This window comes from Athene cunicularia (genome assembly GCF_003259725.1).
Source record: "Athene cunicularia isolate RWA chromosome 5 unlocalized genomic scaffold, athCun1 chr5_part1, whole genome shotgun sequence".
NCBI lineage: Eukaryota > Metazoa > Chordata > Aves > Strigiformes > Strigidae > Athene > Athene cunicularia.
Window position 1 is genome coordinate 8,531,820 of NW_020799101.1, and position 15,741 is coordinate 8,547,560.

Here is a 15,741-nt window from a genome sequence, read left to right on the forward strand (position 1 = left end):
TATCTATGTAAGATGTTTAGAACTGAGAGGATTGAGAATACCACTAGAAATCCAGAAATGATGGACAAATTACACATATTCCCACAGACATCTGGAAAGACTTCATTCAACTGCTAAACCTTATATAAAAATAAAAACACAGAACATCAGAACAGAAGTACCTTTTCTGAAGCGCACACATTCTGGTTACAGCTGTCAACAGACCTGGTAAAAAGAGTACAAAACAACCTGTAGTCAAAAATCTCAAATAGTCTCCTGGCCCTGACTTCCACCACATCCTTAGCATTAGCATGTCCAGATGGGAAAATTGAAGGGTGGGGAATCGGGGGAGAATTGTGTTTTGATTGATTAAAGTGACAGGCCTAAAGCATGAAGAGCCAGCCCATGGCAGACAATTATCTCAAATGCTTTGCTTCAGAAGGACTCCAAAGAAGTCCTCTCTGACCACAGTGTGACACAACTCACAGTTTTTTTGTCCTTCACAGAAATTAAGAAAACCAACACAGGAGGTGGAATATTATAGGTATGAAATTACTGGGAACAGAAGCAAGTTAACAAAAGCATTGCTATCATGTCAGCATGATATGTTTTCTCAAAACTCATCCAAACGCTAAATAAAAACATAACTTGCAGAATGTTAAGGTGCCTTTTTGCCCAATATATATCTTCCCACATTATCACAAGACAGATATTCTTTTAGGAACTCTGAGAAGGAGAAACCTACAAATAGGATGATGGGTTTACAAAGAAAGAACTAAATAGTTGCAGATTTTAGGCTATAAGACAACTAGAAAGAAGCAAAAAGAAGCTTCAAAAATTTGTACCAGTGTCTTGCTGAATTCTGAGGTCTAGGAGAAATCAAACTATAAACGGGTAAATACAGTATAAGCAGCAGAAAAAAAATAAGCTCTGCAGTGTATTACCTGAGCGTATTACCTTGTGAAATGGTCTCCAGAGAAATGTAGAGGAAATCCCAGTGGAAATTGGTTTTTTAAATGGAACATGAACTAAAGATCCCACCTTGCTCGGTGAGCAGCTTTTTAACAGATGAGATCAGTGGCTTAAGAGGTCTCTCTACCTTTTGAAACACCTGTGCCAAATAATTTTGTTCAGTGATGACTTACACAGCAGACACTTCCAACAAGTTTATTATCAGCTTCAGTATGTGTTAAGAATTACAGTCCTAACAAGGGCAGTAAATGTATGTAGGTTACTAAAGCCATTTTAAAAGCTGATGGTTGTTACAAACTCTCTGGGCTCACGGCATACATTGTTCCAGTATCCACCTGTCAATGGCTGGCCTCTGGCTCAGGCGCTGGGACCCAGGTAACACCCTTTGCCATGCATTAAATCTTTGGTAAGGAACAGACGATGTCATGGCATAACCTCCCAGGTGAACCATTCCCTTCATCGACTCTCCTCTCTCCGACCTTGTCCTTGGCAAAGCCTCTCAACTTTGTGCAACTTATTTTCTCATAGACCTAAAGTGATTAGACACTCCAAACAACACATTTTCAGCATAATGCAGATTTGCCACTAGTATGTCACAGCACCAGTGAAGTCACTGGGAGGAGATGGCACTTGCAACAGCAACATTCTCCCAGGCATGAAAGGAGATAAATCTGGGTGGATAAACACTGGATATATTTTTAACCTGTCATTTATTTACAGACAATTCAGCAAATGAATCTCTGATTTCTGATAAAAGGAGAACTTCATCATGCTCTGCCTCCATCTCAGCTGCAAGATACATGACAGCAGTAGCCCTTGGAGGGGTGCAGTCATCCAGGAGTGACAGCTAACCAATGCAGATAAAACACATGGGTGCTAAAATGAAGTGCTGATCTGTTCCAAAAATCAACAGAACACAGACTTGTGATATTTGCACAGGGAATAATTAGCTCCTCTTGTTACTAGATTTCAGAGCTAACACGCAGTTGGTCCAACAGAGACATCCCACCTCTCCCGGCTGTGGCTCACTGCACCACGGCTCAGGCAAACATCGCAGTCCTGAACAAGAGACTCTGCCTTAGGGAGGTTGGTATCACAACCATAAAGACAGAGGGAGCTTTTCAAGGTGAGATTTTTCTTTAGTCACAGAATTAAAGTAGTGATCTACAATCACCTGCAGGGCTTGGAATGTAGTCATGAAGGCATCTGAAGAGAGAGATAAGACTTGAAAGTGCATCTTTCACATACAAAGGAGTTGCCCTGATCATATTGCTATAAGTAGGCTGGGGGGAAACATGACACATACACACACCTATATATACATCCACAATTCTACCCAAGACCTGGAAATTCGTTTGAATTAAAGCCAGAGAACCCCAACAAATGGTTTGATTTCACCTTACAGACAATGGATAAACACTGAAGTATATTTCACCCAAAAAATCTGAACCACTTTACAGTAACACTTGCAACACACCTGTAAAACTTGCAGTCCAGCACCTACATAATCCCTACAGGCAAAAGCAATGCAATTTCCAGGGTGCTTGGCTGTTTAGCCTTTACTTGGCTTTTCCTCTCATCCTCTTCCTCTTAGTGAAGACTCCACAGTCTCCACATATGCCAAACAACTGGAGTTCAACTAAATGATAAATTGCTTATTTTTGGTCTTGCAGCAGATGGATAAAATGTGTAACAAGCTGCAGACAAGTTTAGGCGGGCAACGTTTTTACAAACTCAACAGAGGATCAAAGGGGGCTGGGCTCTGTTATAGGTTTGCTGTTTCCCAGGGGCTCTCTCCCTTAATTAGCAGGCACTGCTCTAACGGGGTGTTTATGATACATTTCACAACATGGCCTTTTCAACATAATGGATTTTTACTTTTGAATTCTCTAACAATTTTGACTTGCATTAGAAAAAAAAAATATAAAAGAACTGAGAAGAGCATTTAAAATGTGTGGGAAAGAAAAATCCATTTCTTTTTAAAAGCATTCATCAAAAAAGAGAGAGAGAAAGAAAACAGTTTAGCAAATTCACTTCAAGTTCCATCTTCTACAACTAACCACAAGAATTTTCACACTGAATCGCCTGCTTAACTGAAAGTTGTTTGTTTGGTTTGTTTTTTTTTTTCCTCTTGGAAAATCAGATAGCTAAAAGGATCAATGTTAAGCCTCTCACAGAAACCATCATAACCTTTACTACAATCTATATTCCCTTGTCTTGATAGGATCATTATTCCTGAGTAGTGTTCCCATTGAGAGGTGCAATTACTGTATGGCTAAAAAAAGACGACTATTAGCAGAATTTCAAATACTACCACAATGCAGAGGTTTGTAATATTAGTAAAGTGTCTTTCAATCTTCTTGATATGCAGGCTCCTAAAAAATTGCCATCAGATCTGCATTTCTCACAATTTCCCTTATTCAAGCTGTTGTAAAGCGTAGGCACAAACTTTTCGTTTCCTCAGCCGCTTTTTGTGTGGCCTTACAAAAGTTTTCTACCAAACTCCTCCCTTGTAGTGAGGTTTTAGACCACAGGGTCCCAGTATATAACTGAAGAATTTTCAAGCAAGTGCTTATTTCCAAAACACTAGATGAGGAAGAAATCCGAAGCCTCACCTCTCTGCCTGGGAATGTACCGTCCCATATAGAGACACGAGAAGAGGAAATCAGCTCCCAGCTTGCAAAGATCAGAAGACATCTTTATCACATCACTGTTTTAGAAAGATGCACTTCTTTTGTCACTGCCAAGAAAATTATACCAAGAAGCTTTTTTAGGAGTTTGGACAAGTTGCTGAATCCATCTGTCCGTAACCGAAATTCTGAGCATTGTGCTGGGTCACCAGTTTAGACAGACATGCTGCATGTACCCAGAGGAACGATTCCTGCCTTCCCCACTTCTGATAAATTTTAACTAAAACGTTGCTAATGATTTACCTTTATTTCCTGATCTGATATAGAGAGCATCAGCCCCTCATGCTCACCTGGCATGCCACAGATCATATCCATAGAGAGGAGCTTTATTGGTGTGGACACCTAGGAAAAGCAGTGTTACAGACCCATCATGAAATCTTGCTCCAAGCTTAGGGGGAAAGACCTAAACCAAGGTGTGAATCCAAGCTGACGCCCAGAACATCAAGGGTCTGTGCAAAACTCAAGGCCATTTTGCTGTTCATGAAAGGAGGAAGTAAGGAAGGCTTGGAGGTGTAAGATGATTCAGTAACTCTTTTTAAGCTATTGAAAACTATAATGAGCCTGATCCTCCTTTGAGACTGGAGCCCAATTACCACTCATATAAACTAGCAGAGGGGAAATTAGAAATGTGCTCCATTGAAGGCAGGCAGCAGCAGGACTAGGCCAAGAAATCATCTATCCTAGTTCTGGGAACAATCTGGACTCTTCACTCCTCCTGTAATTGCCAGAATCATGTTTAACAAGATGCTAGCAAAGCTCTTCCATTCTCACAGTGAAGGATAACCAAACATTGATACGATGAAATGTATTTCCAGTTAAAATTGACACAGTGCCAAAACCACCCTGTGCACTTGAAGCTGCTCAGTTGATTGGAGCCTCTTGCAGAAACATTATGAGGGAAGTGCACAGACAGTGTCCAAGGTTCACATCAACTGTGAGTGTCACTGCTGACCAAGTTTCCCTAAAGGTGAAACAAAACAGAAATACAGAGCATCTTGGTACCTTTCAGGCCTATGTTATAGAAATGCTATTTATGTCACTGAATTTAATGGGGAAAAAAAAAAGACAGAGGCATTTTCCAAGTGATTACGTGCTCTGTAATAATAGTTTTCAGATGATGATTCAGAAACTCCAGGGCATTCAAGGAAGATCTAATTGTTTATGCCAATAAATTACACATATCTCATTGGAAACGCTCATGGATTACAAATCAACAAGGCAATAAACCCACTCCTGCAACACACTGGTCCTGCAAGCTCCAAAAGGGTGAAGTGAAAACAAAGATGAGATCACACAGACAGCAATGCACCCTGCTGCACGGGGTTTAGCCTACGCAGAGGAAGCCTGCAGACTTATTCCTCACTCCCAAATCATCTCATGCCTTTGCAGGCAGCTCGCTACTAGTGATGCTGTGCCAAATTAGTTGTAAAAATTGATACCCAAATGACAGAAGTGGTTTTGGTCAGGATATTTAGCCCCATGGTGTCTCCTCTCTTCTTCCCATTCCTTTGTTGCACGCTCTCCTTTTGTCAAAAATAATGGCAACAACTACTGATCCTCACAGTTTCAGTGGGATGGGGAGAAGAGGAAAGGGATAGAAGAAAAAAGGAAATATGCAAATGTGACATTAATCATTCAAAACTGTGGAGCCTGTTTCAAAAAACCCAGGTCTCTCCACCATATAGAGTGTATGGTGATAAATTCAGGAAAAAAAAATGCCCCTGGAAGACCAGCATCCAAATATTATGCTCAGAAGCTCCACCAGCAACAGGGCTGAGAAGCTGATAGCAATTTCCTGTGCTGATCACTTCATGCCTTTGTTAGACCTCCTGAACTCAGAAGTGTGTTCATGTAAGTCCAGTGGTCTCACGAAACAGGGACTCTGTGACTGCACAGACAGATACTCATGTCAACAAAATATTAATACAAAACTTGAGGGAATTTTCAGGAGGGAGAAAATGGAAACACCTTTCATGACCATAATATTTGGCCTGGATACACTAGCAAGCCAGATTCTGCCTCAGTACTGGTGTTAAGTCCAGAGTCACTCCACTGAGGCCACTGACATTCTCCAAATCAAAATAAGGTCCTTTGTATTTAAGGAGCCACTTGTCCCCACAGGCACAGAGCAACAGTTCTGTGCCAAGTGGTAGTACAAAAGGCAACAATTAATAACTTTATTTATACTACTCAAACTGAGGGTTACAAAAAGGGCACAAAGAAACTTACAGATCAATGGACTATTAGAAAAGTGGTGTTAGTAGTGGCAACTGTGCTATTTCAAGGTAAAGGAGTGAGAAACATCTGTAATTACTGATTAGGGGAATGAAAGAAGAAACCTGCAGTCAGAAATTACAGCACATTCTGTAATTGAGCTGCTGTCACTTGTCGGCTTACATGAAGACAGAAGAGCCAAAAGGAAATCACAAGTTCAAAAGGCTGGAGAAACACCACTTTACACCACCACTCAAACCCACCCACCGGTGCTGTCAAGCTGTTGCATAGAGCAGACCAAATAGACCGAGTCTCAACCCTGCCTGCAATCATGCTACCCAGTCTGCAGCAACTGAACAAGCCAGGGTCAATCAGAGCAATTACTTGCATGGAAATTAGCAGTGGGAAGCATGTCTAGCTGTTTAACACAATGAAGATATTTTAGAAACATTTTGCGGAGTCACCCAGTTACTCTTCCTCCTTCTTCCCCCAGACATACTCCATTGGTACGGAGCCTATGGAAATGACTCTGGACCACCACTGAGCAGTGCAGACAGTGCTTTTGGGGAACCACAGCCGAGTGACAAATGCAGTCCATTCCTGGTTATCCATCTTTGTGTGTGCACATGGCTAAGTTCATAGCTCCCATCTCCCTTCCCTTCAGCTAAGTCAACCACCACTCCAGCTGGACGTGCTGCGAGGCTGAGGGGTCACTGGGAGAACCAGAACTAGTTTCAAATGATTTAGAAGAATTCAAAGAAATAGATCTGAGCAGGCAGTTGTCCTTCAGAACTGCTCCCTCAGCTACTCTTATCTTCCATTTAATTCAGCCTTGTTACAAACCCAGCTATCTACTCTCTAGGGCAGGCACCAGTGACAACAGTCATACTGTCCCATGTCCAGCCACTTTTCCTACAAGCCTCTAGAAGCAATTGAGAGAAAAAGCAGTTTAGAAGAATGGCTTCATTTGGGCACTGAGAAAGTTCCCTTTCAAGAGCTTCTCTCCCTCCTGCCTCTGGCTGTCAAGGAACCTAACACCCTGGCTGAGCTACCTACCTCAGCTAGGTGACATGATAACCCTGGACTCATTTTCAATCTCCGTCCTGCCAAGGACAACTGAGCTAGTGGGTACTTAGCATCAGGGTTACAAACACCAACAACAATTGTATTTCTTTGAAGAAGGACATTTCTGGGCTTTCCACAGCTTACTGCATTGTTGGAGGAAGCCAGGCTACTGTGCACACCAGGCTGGTACTGTCACACTCCCCCACATTACTTGTTTCTAAACATGAAGCTAAGCCTCAGCTAGCATATGACAGTCCCACACGCCGCACATGATCAGTTCCCAGTGCCTGGCTGGGCCCAGAGCTGCACTGACAAAGCAAGGTCGACATCAGGGCAGTGCTGCTAACATTCCTGCCTTTGTCAAGTGTTACAGGTGTTGATGCTCTCCTTAAAGACTCGGCTCCAGGAGATGAGTGGTTTATGTAAGAACTGCATCTCCCTTTATTTATTTTAAGTGTGCTGTTAGCCCCAGAGGCTAGAACAGTGGCTGTGCAGAACAGCTTGAGAACATGAACTGAAAGTATTCTCAAGGATGATAAGATAGAAGGGAAAAATGGAAAAAAAAGCCAACAAACTTTCTTCAAACCTCATGATGTTTAAGCTGATTTCACATATCAGGAGGACAGGCTTAACATCACAACAAGTATTCAAGGCAAGGCACAACTGGAATATTTTTGTATCAAGCAGTCAGGAAACTACAATTTCTTTCCCGGCCTCAGCTCATACCATTATAAAAAGATTACAGTAGAGAACAAAGAGGGCCCTTTTCTTTTTTGAGTCACAGCACTGAAGCACAAGGTTTGATACAGCTCTTTACACAAGGGTTGGCCCAGCACTGTCATGTGTTTCTGTGAAGTTCATTTCACCCACAAACTTTTGAAGCAAAGGGCTCAGCAATGCTATAAACACTGGACGTAAGAACACCATCACTGCCTCTTGGTCCTGAAATTCACACTACAGAAAGGGACATCGAACCATCACAGCATCAAATGGTCTTATGTGAGATCCCACCGACATCTGTCAGGACTCTGTTTGAGGGAAGGTCCTCTCCGTCCTTGCATGGGAGGATGCTCCAAAGGGAAATTTCAACCCCACACACACTCACCCACCAACTGAAAGACAACCAATGCTGTGAGGAACCACTCCAGCTGACTCCATTAAGGCCAAATGCATGGCATTTAATCTTTCCCTCAGTAAGGAATTCTGCACATGTCCTACACCAAGGGTCTACATCGGCCAGCTCAGTAACTGCTTCATGCTGCCACCACTTCCTTCTGCACGTGCTTGGGCATAGCCCAGCAAGCTTGATACATGTGACGTTACCTCTGTGCTACCCTCCCATCAGTTATGTTTACCAGTCTTTCTATCAAGCTTTGCAGCCTTCTCTGAGCTCTCCCTTGCAGTGCCAAGTCCATCCTAAATACAGGCTGGCTGTGTCCAGATGAGCTCCAGCCCCCGCAGTGAATGGACTCCTGCAGCTGGTGAGAGGCAATTAGGGCAGCGCATCCTTGCTCAAGAAACGGGCTCATCTCTAAGGTCAATGAAGCAGTCAAGAACAGGATCCACAAAAGCCTCAAGTATGAAAAACGTTATCCATTGTGTCCCAGTAATTAAGAGGCTTTGTCCTGGAGTCTCCTGAAAGATTTTCAATTAATTCTTCATTTTCACATAGATCTTTCCCTTATCTTGTTCCTTTCATAAGGACACAAACTGTGCAATTAAAATTAAATTAGGAACAAACCAGCCAGATGTATCCTAGAGCCATGATGATGGAAACACTTATTTCATTCTGTCAGTTGCCTCATTCTGAGGTCAGCCTCTATAGAGAAAAGCAAAAACAACAACTTTGACACTTTACAGTACATTTTCTGAATGTCAGCCTGTGCACCTGCAAAGCATAAAGTAGACAGATTTGCTTATGCTTCTATACCAGCCCTCTTTTTTATCAGTAGATAACTCAAAACTCAACTAGATCCAAGGACAAGAGAAAGATCTCAGGCACTGAACCCATACACACCTTTCTCAGGCTACAGCCTTTATTTACCTATGCTGTTGGAAACTGGCATTTATCCTATTACGTATGTTACTGTCATGCCAGAGGGATCAAAATGCAAAATACCTTCTCTCCTATTTAAACAATTATAAAGCTGATAGTCATAGCACACAGATATGTTCTAACTGCTTGTAATTACAGATGTGGAGAAGAAAAAAAAAAAATTCCCCAATTTGAGAGCTTAGAAGCAGAAAGAACTATCATTAATAAGTTACATGTCAAAGGGCAGCAGAGTCTTTAGAATCAGGATGGTCTTGTAACAAACACAGCTCACCACAAGAAGTTGAGAAGAGGAAAAGTGAATGCTAACCAATAAGTTACACGTTACAAACACTCCCATCCCGTTCCTTTCCACCCAGCAAAGTCAGATTTCGAATTTGAAACAAACTCTTGCTTGTCAACACTCCTCTTGGGAGAGCTCCCTCACCAGGCAACTGCTATGCTAGAAACAGCCTTTCCTGGCTTCCCAGCCCAAACTCAGGCTCCAGGTTTCTACATTCGCCATATGACATGCTATGTTAGCCCAGAGTTTAATCTATTCTCTCACACTGCTGTCCTTTAAAAGCATTAGCATTTCCTACACGCATATTCCATATTGGCCCTACAAGTAGCAAAACGCTACGGTGAAATTTAAACTAAATATAGAGACGATATTTTTAAATAGCTCTTAGCTCCAACTCGCCAAGCTGATTTTGTTTGAACGGAAAAAGCAGGCTCCAACTTTAAGCTTCCATTGTAATTAATGATTACAACACATTCCTCTGCCGTATCAGATTTAGCACCTCATTAATGTGTGTGGTATTTTGCTTGTACGGCACAGCTGTAGTTAAAGTTAAATTAGTGTTTCCATTATAAACCCATGTTTTCAAAGGTTTATTACTCAGACACATAAGATTTAGTCTGAAATGAAAATTGCCATTGAGTGTGTCAGCTGGGAAGTAATTTTTTGTCCTTCAAAATTTCGAAGGACCAAAACACAAAAAAAAGCAAGCCACCCTGTTTATTAATAATTCACATTTTTAAAAGCATTGCAAATACATGTTTACATGATAGCCTGTGACAGCTCCATAGAATGTCAACGCCCACACACTCCTGGGAAATGTGTCATCTTAAAAACCGAAATAAAAGCCACATTTTTACACCACTTGATGGGAGGTGAAGAGAAGGGAATAAAGACTTAAAAATAATATCGATGAAGGAAACTTATTTAAAAAAAAAACATAGTCTTTATTTAGAAACATTAAAGTTAGGACTTTTCAATGGCAGGGTGGGGTGCAGAAATAATTCCAAGTACCTTTTGAGATTTTAACATTTTGTGCCTGTCCCTGGCTCACCAATGCATTTAGCAAGAAGCAGTCAGTCCCACTGACTTCCTATCACATGTGGCATCCGGGCCTTCGCCTGTCCATAAATTCTGAACTCTTAAAGTGTGACCAGATCATGCCCTTTGCAACAGCCATGCTGAACTCAGTGGACAAGGCAAAACGTATAACAAAAACCCCACCTGCAGGGGCCCCTTGCTTTGTGATTGTGTCCTTCTGTAATTAGCTCTAAGACTGATCCACCAAGAAGCAGACTTTTTAATTGGGAGGCTTCTGAGGCCCCTTGGCTGATTATTTCAATGATTATACACTTATATGCACATTTACAAAAAAATGTATGGTGACATCACCAAATTCTCAGTTACCACCATTACCGGAATGGATGGATTTTTGATAACAGAGAAACATTAAAATGTTCTTTTTTGTCTAACAGTAAAATTCCCAGTTATTTTGACTCCAGGACTCATGGGTTTACCCAAGACATAATGTTTCCAGACAAGAACAAACACATGAAAGAGCGTGTAATAGCTACTACAAGAAAACCAGGACAGGCACATCCTTCAGAGCAGAAAAGCAGTGTCTTTACTCAGAATTGCTCACATTTTGCTCTTCACTGGATTAACAAAACACTCCCACAACAGACAGAGAGGGGGAGTGTGCTTTCTCCTCAGTGTTGCCCTCCATTTTTCAAGAGATTACTTCAGACAACAAAGATAATAGGACCATGGTAGCAATTGCACATCCATTTGATCAAGTTTTGGAGGTTACTGTAGTCTATCCAAAACCCTGCTGTTTTCCACAGAAATAACCCGAGACACAGCAAATGGGCCTTTCTCTGTCCTCCCAGCAATCAAAGCCTCAAGAAGATTCTGTACATCAAAGGCAGTATAATACTGTGATACTTACCAAGGCCCTCATGAACTCTGGGCTTTTCTTTGTAGTGTTTTCTTCTCCCTTGTTGTTCCAGACATGGGAGTCCACCTCTCTTTTCAAAGCAGAGCTTCTTGTTGATGAAGTGGAAGAGGACTGCGGGGAAGATAATGAAGACTCCAAACACAGACAAAAACCCAGTGGCCTCAAAAGTAACTAGGAACAGAAAGTCAGAAAGAAAACATGAGCACAAGTGGGAAAAGACACCTAGAGGTAGATGTGGTTTAACCATATCTGTACCCATGGCTCTGCTTCACCAGACTCTTCCCAGAAAAAAAAAAAAAAAGCAATTAAATTCAGCAGAACTTGGACTTGCATTAAATAGATACAACATTTGCATTGGGCCAGTCTACTGCAGACATCGACAACAGGGTACATTACACACCAAACTTGCTTCCGATTAAGGTCTTATTTTCTGTTACACGATGAACTCCAACGCAGAAAAACTCTAACTGATTTTAAACTTTTGTATCAATGCAGAATTCCGCCAGCTTCAAGAGTGATGCTCTCAATCTATACTGCAACAAGGATCCTGCCACTTATTTATTGGTCATAAATCATTTCTGCACAGCTAGCAGTAAATTCTCAGGAAAGGCTGTGGGGAAGATTAGCTCAGGGAGTGAAAGGCCCCAACACCTCCACTGCAACTTGTGTATTTTCTCTAAAACCATCAGATTACACCACAATGGTATTCACTATCTTCATTACATTTACTAAGAACTAGGTTAATGAATGGCCTATGATCCTCATTCAACTGTTACTTTACCCTTAAGTAAGAAGTATATTATCATACTACAAAATTACCATTCTTGCTGCAGAAAACCAGCCTCCAGCTCAGGTAATTCAGTTTAGCTCGCTTGGTGTCAGGTCTGGCCATGAGTAATGAGCACAGTGGTTCTGCACCAGCTGACAACCTAATCCTATACATCAACATCCCTATGTCAAACTGTAGAGGAACAGTCTTATTTCAATTTATCATGTTCTGCCTGTATCACTGGGTCTGCAACAAACCGCAGGCGCCAGCAAAAAGCTTTTAAAGCCATTTCACCTCTCTCACACATATTAAAATGCCAAAACAAGGGACAAACACTATATACATCATCTGATGCAGATGGCAAGGGCACACACGTCAAAAACTGTAAGTGTCATCTGAAAAAAAAAAAAAAAAAAAAAGTCTTGTTATTCTGGTAATTACTTCACCAGAAAGGGGTGAAGTTCAGTCATTCAATTCAAGTCAAAGACCCCATAAAAATGAAACATCAGCAGCATCAGTGGCCCACCAGGGATGCCTGTGATTGCAAAGCTGCAGCTCACAGACAAGATGAGCTAGGGGAAAGGATGTAAACAGAGCCAGCCCTGCCTGTGAAACATCCCACTGGGAGTTTACAAGACTTGACTCAGCGAAAGACTTAGGCTAGAAGAGCTGCACTGTCTCCAGTTACAGCCTTGATAGTGCACAGCAGGACTATGATCTAGGGGATTAAAAAAAAAATAATAATAATACAAGCCAATTAGAAACAAAAATCACCAATGCATAGCAGCATCCCACATGAAAAACAGGCAAGTGCTTGGGACTGAACCCAGAGGAATATGGGTCACACAAACTCCAGAGGTGGATCTGACCTTGCTCACTCCAGCCTATGGAAGGAAAAGAAATATGCACTGAATTAGAGTATCTTAAATGAAAATAAGATCAAGGCTACATTTCCATGGCTATCTTCTGCATGGGCACAGTCACTTCTCTGGTGACAATTCTGTGTCCCCCTTGTGCCACACCAGCACTAAGCAGGGTCATGAAGACAGTGGATCTCCCTGCCAGCACAGAAATTTGGTGTCATAGCTTCCCTGGATAATTTGGCAGGAACATACCAGCTCTATCTTCCCCTCACATCTCAACCCAGGGAACAGGGCTGGGGACATGAGAGTGGCTGAGTGATACATCTACTCTGACTATTTTCAGCTGCTGAAGTCACCACTAAGTGGCTGCTGGAGTCAAGTATAAATCAAAGGACCAGAGTATAAATCAAAGTAGACATAACCCCACAATACACATGATGTCCTGGCTAGGTCCCATCACCAACCCCTCCTTTTCTTGAGCATTGCATAAGCAGGAAGACAGATTATGCTCACCACATCTCAGCACACAAGTGTGAGTGTGTGTGTATGCATGTGCACAAGCTCACATGCAAGCACGTGTGTGTGTGTGAAGTTGGAGCATGTATGTAGCAAACTGACAACCATGGCTTTGAAGGCTCTACGTGAGTGATTTCACTGCAGAGAGTGTGATGTAGAGGGTTGACAAAGACACCACTGTTACTATTTATCAAGCCCTTTTATAAAATCTCAGCTCTGCACCCAAGGAGATGCCAGGGCTTCCCCTCCTCAGACAGGACACAAGCAAGCCACCAATATTTTTAAACATAAATTGTCCAATACATGCTCCAATATGCTACATGACCTCCAGCTGCAGAAACCCTCAAAGGCCCCCTTTCTCCAACAAACCTGCATGGTACCTTCCAGAGGAAAAAGCAGACCCTTGACTAGACCAGGCATCCTGAAAAAAAGTCTGGAGACAAATTATCAGCTGCTCTCCATTTGCTCTAAAGGATCTCAGACTGTCACAACACCCTTATTGCCCATATATTCTTGTTTCCTGGTCAGCTACAGAGAAATAAGAACGTAGTAGTGCTGTGGCATAGGACTTGGAACAATCCTTCAGGCTTCTCCTACTCCTTAGGACAGAGATGTAAAAGGCACCTCCTGTTAGAGTTCACAAAAGCCCAACTAGGAAGATGCTTTCCAAGCTGAACACTAACAGCTGTGTCCACACAGAGGCAGAGGTTTTGGGAGCACAGGTAAGAAGGGACTGCACAGACCCCTCCCCATACATCCTGAACAGCAAAGACTATCAGCCTGCTACCAACCAGGGCTGATACCCCTGCACCACCCCACCCTTCGCTGTAGATGCCAGGCAAAGAGGAAAGGTGCCCAAGAAGGACCACCACAGCTCCGGCAAACTGACACCTCCTACATGTATGGCTCCTACAGTAAACCACAGAGTCCCTCTCCTTTTGGGAGGGTCTGCCCAACTGTGAAGAGGTGGCTGGGACTTCTGCATCACAAGGCAAAGGAGCTTGTGCATCCTGTCCCATGGCTTTAAACAGAAGTTCCTTCTTCTTTCCTCCATGTTATCTGTGCCAGATACTAGGGCTGTGATTTTGCACCTGAGCACTATCTCACATACGTGGGTAGAAACATTACAGTCTGTGCACCTGGCTCCAGCTGGAAGCTCATACCCCCCTGCAATGGCAGGCATGCTGGCGCTCTGCTTCTCCATCACCAACCAGAAAACATGCTGCACCTGCATAGTGTCCTGACCACATGGCCCAGCTCTCCTCTCAACCCTCAGCTGAAGGGCTTTCTCTCTGCAGACTTGAAATTCTAGGCTAAGACTATGCCTGGAAAATTATTGTAAAATTGATTTGGAGCAGAGCTCTGTTCTGGCCTGTAGTGGGATGTCTGGGCCTGGAAGGGTATAGAGGAGGAAGAGCAGCAGAAATGCACACGTCACTTGTTTTATAGCATTGCTGAAATGTGTCAGAGTTTCTCACACAAGTAAGACATCCAGCCTTACAGCAATAGATAATGGACTGTACCTGAGGGCAAAAAGAAGAGACGTAGTGAGGCATTCAAGGGTTGGTTCAAACCCTGGGCACCCATGTCTGGGGAAGGAGCTAGACCCCATGTGCTTTGGGACATGAACTTTGAGATATTCAGCCAGAACTCACCCATTTTTAAGCCAAGTAATTAATGCCATAGAAGCTTTTGTGCAGTGCCTCAGTGGATCCACACATTCTGTTGCCCCAGGTGAGAGCACAAGCCAAGAAACAGTGTTTGCACTCCTGGCAAGTTGAGGGCGTGCATAAAGAACTGAACACACTCCTTTGTGTACACTGCTTAAGAACAAAAAAGAGGTGCAGAGCGAAGGGCCCCAAGCTGGGAAAGAGATCAGAGATGGAAGTGAGATCAACAGAAGACATTTGACCAAGGACACCGGGAGCACAAGACATTATAATGCTGTTCCTGCTCCAACCTCTCTCTCAAACCTACCTCCACACTACAAGATGACTTCAGGGGACAGTCTGTCTGGAAGAACAGGAGGGAAGTACTGGCCACACTGCTACATGCATTGAATCCAGCTGGGTATTTGGCTTGTATCGGGTTTCTGCTAGCAGACTTGGCCCCTCCAGACAGACCAGGACCAGGAGAAAGAATGGAAGAAGTACCACAATAGATTTCCTTGGAGAGTCTGCAATTAACAAAACCTTAATCCATTAGGCTTTGCAAGAGTTAAATTTTGCATAAAATCCTATTCCAGACAATAGCTCTTTAATTCCATTTGATACCCAGCTTCCTGCAAAAGGAATGTTTACTGGTACTTTTTAATTACGAAAAAACCCATAAATTGTCTGTTTTACTGTCTGTGCTAATTACATTTCATTATATATTTGGAGTA

At 42.6% G+C, this 15,741-nt stretch overlaps 1 protein-coding gene across 6 annotated transcripts in view; it reads right to left on the reverse strand.

The window, feature by feature from the left end:
- Positions 1-15,530, reverse strand: part of SYT16 (synaptotagmin 16) — a 63,183-nt gene extending 47,653 nt beyond the window's left edge. For 5 of the 6 annotated variants that reach the window (XM_026849841.1, XM_026849839.1, XM_026849840.1 and 2 more), the window contains exons 1-3: positions 15,336-15,530; positions 11,202-11,381; positions 162-204 (exon numbers count right to left, since the gene is read on the reverse strand). The gene's annotated coding sequence lies outside the window, so the exon portion shown is untranslated. The remainder of the gene's footprint in view (positions 1-161; positions 205-11,201; positions 11,382-15,335) is intronic. The other variant, XM_026849836.1, reaches the window with a different exon arrangement.
- Positions 15,531-15,741: the final 211 nt, after the last annotated feature.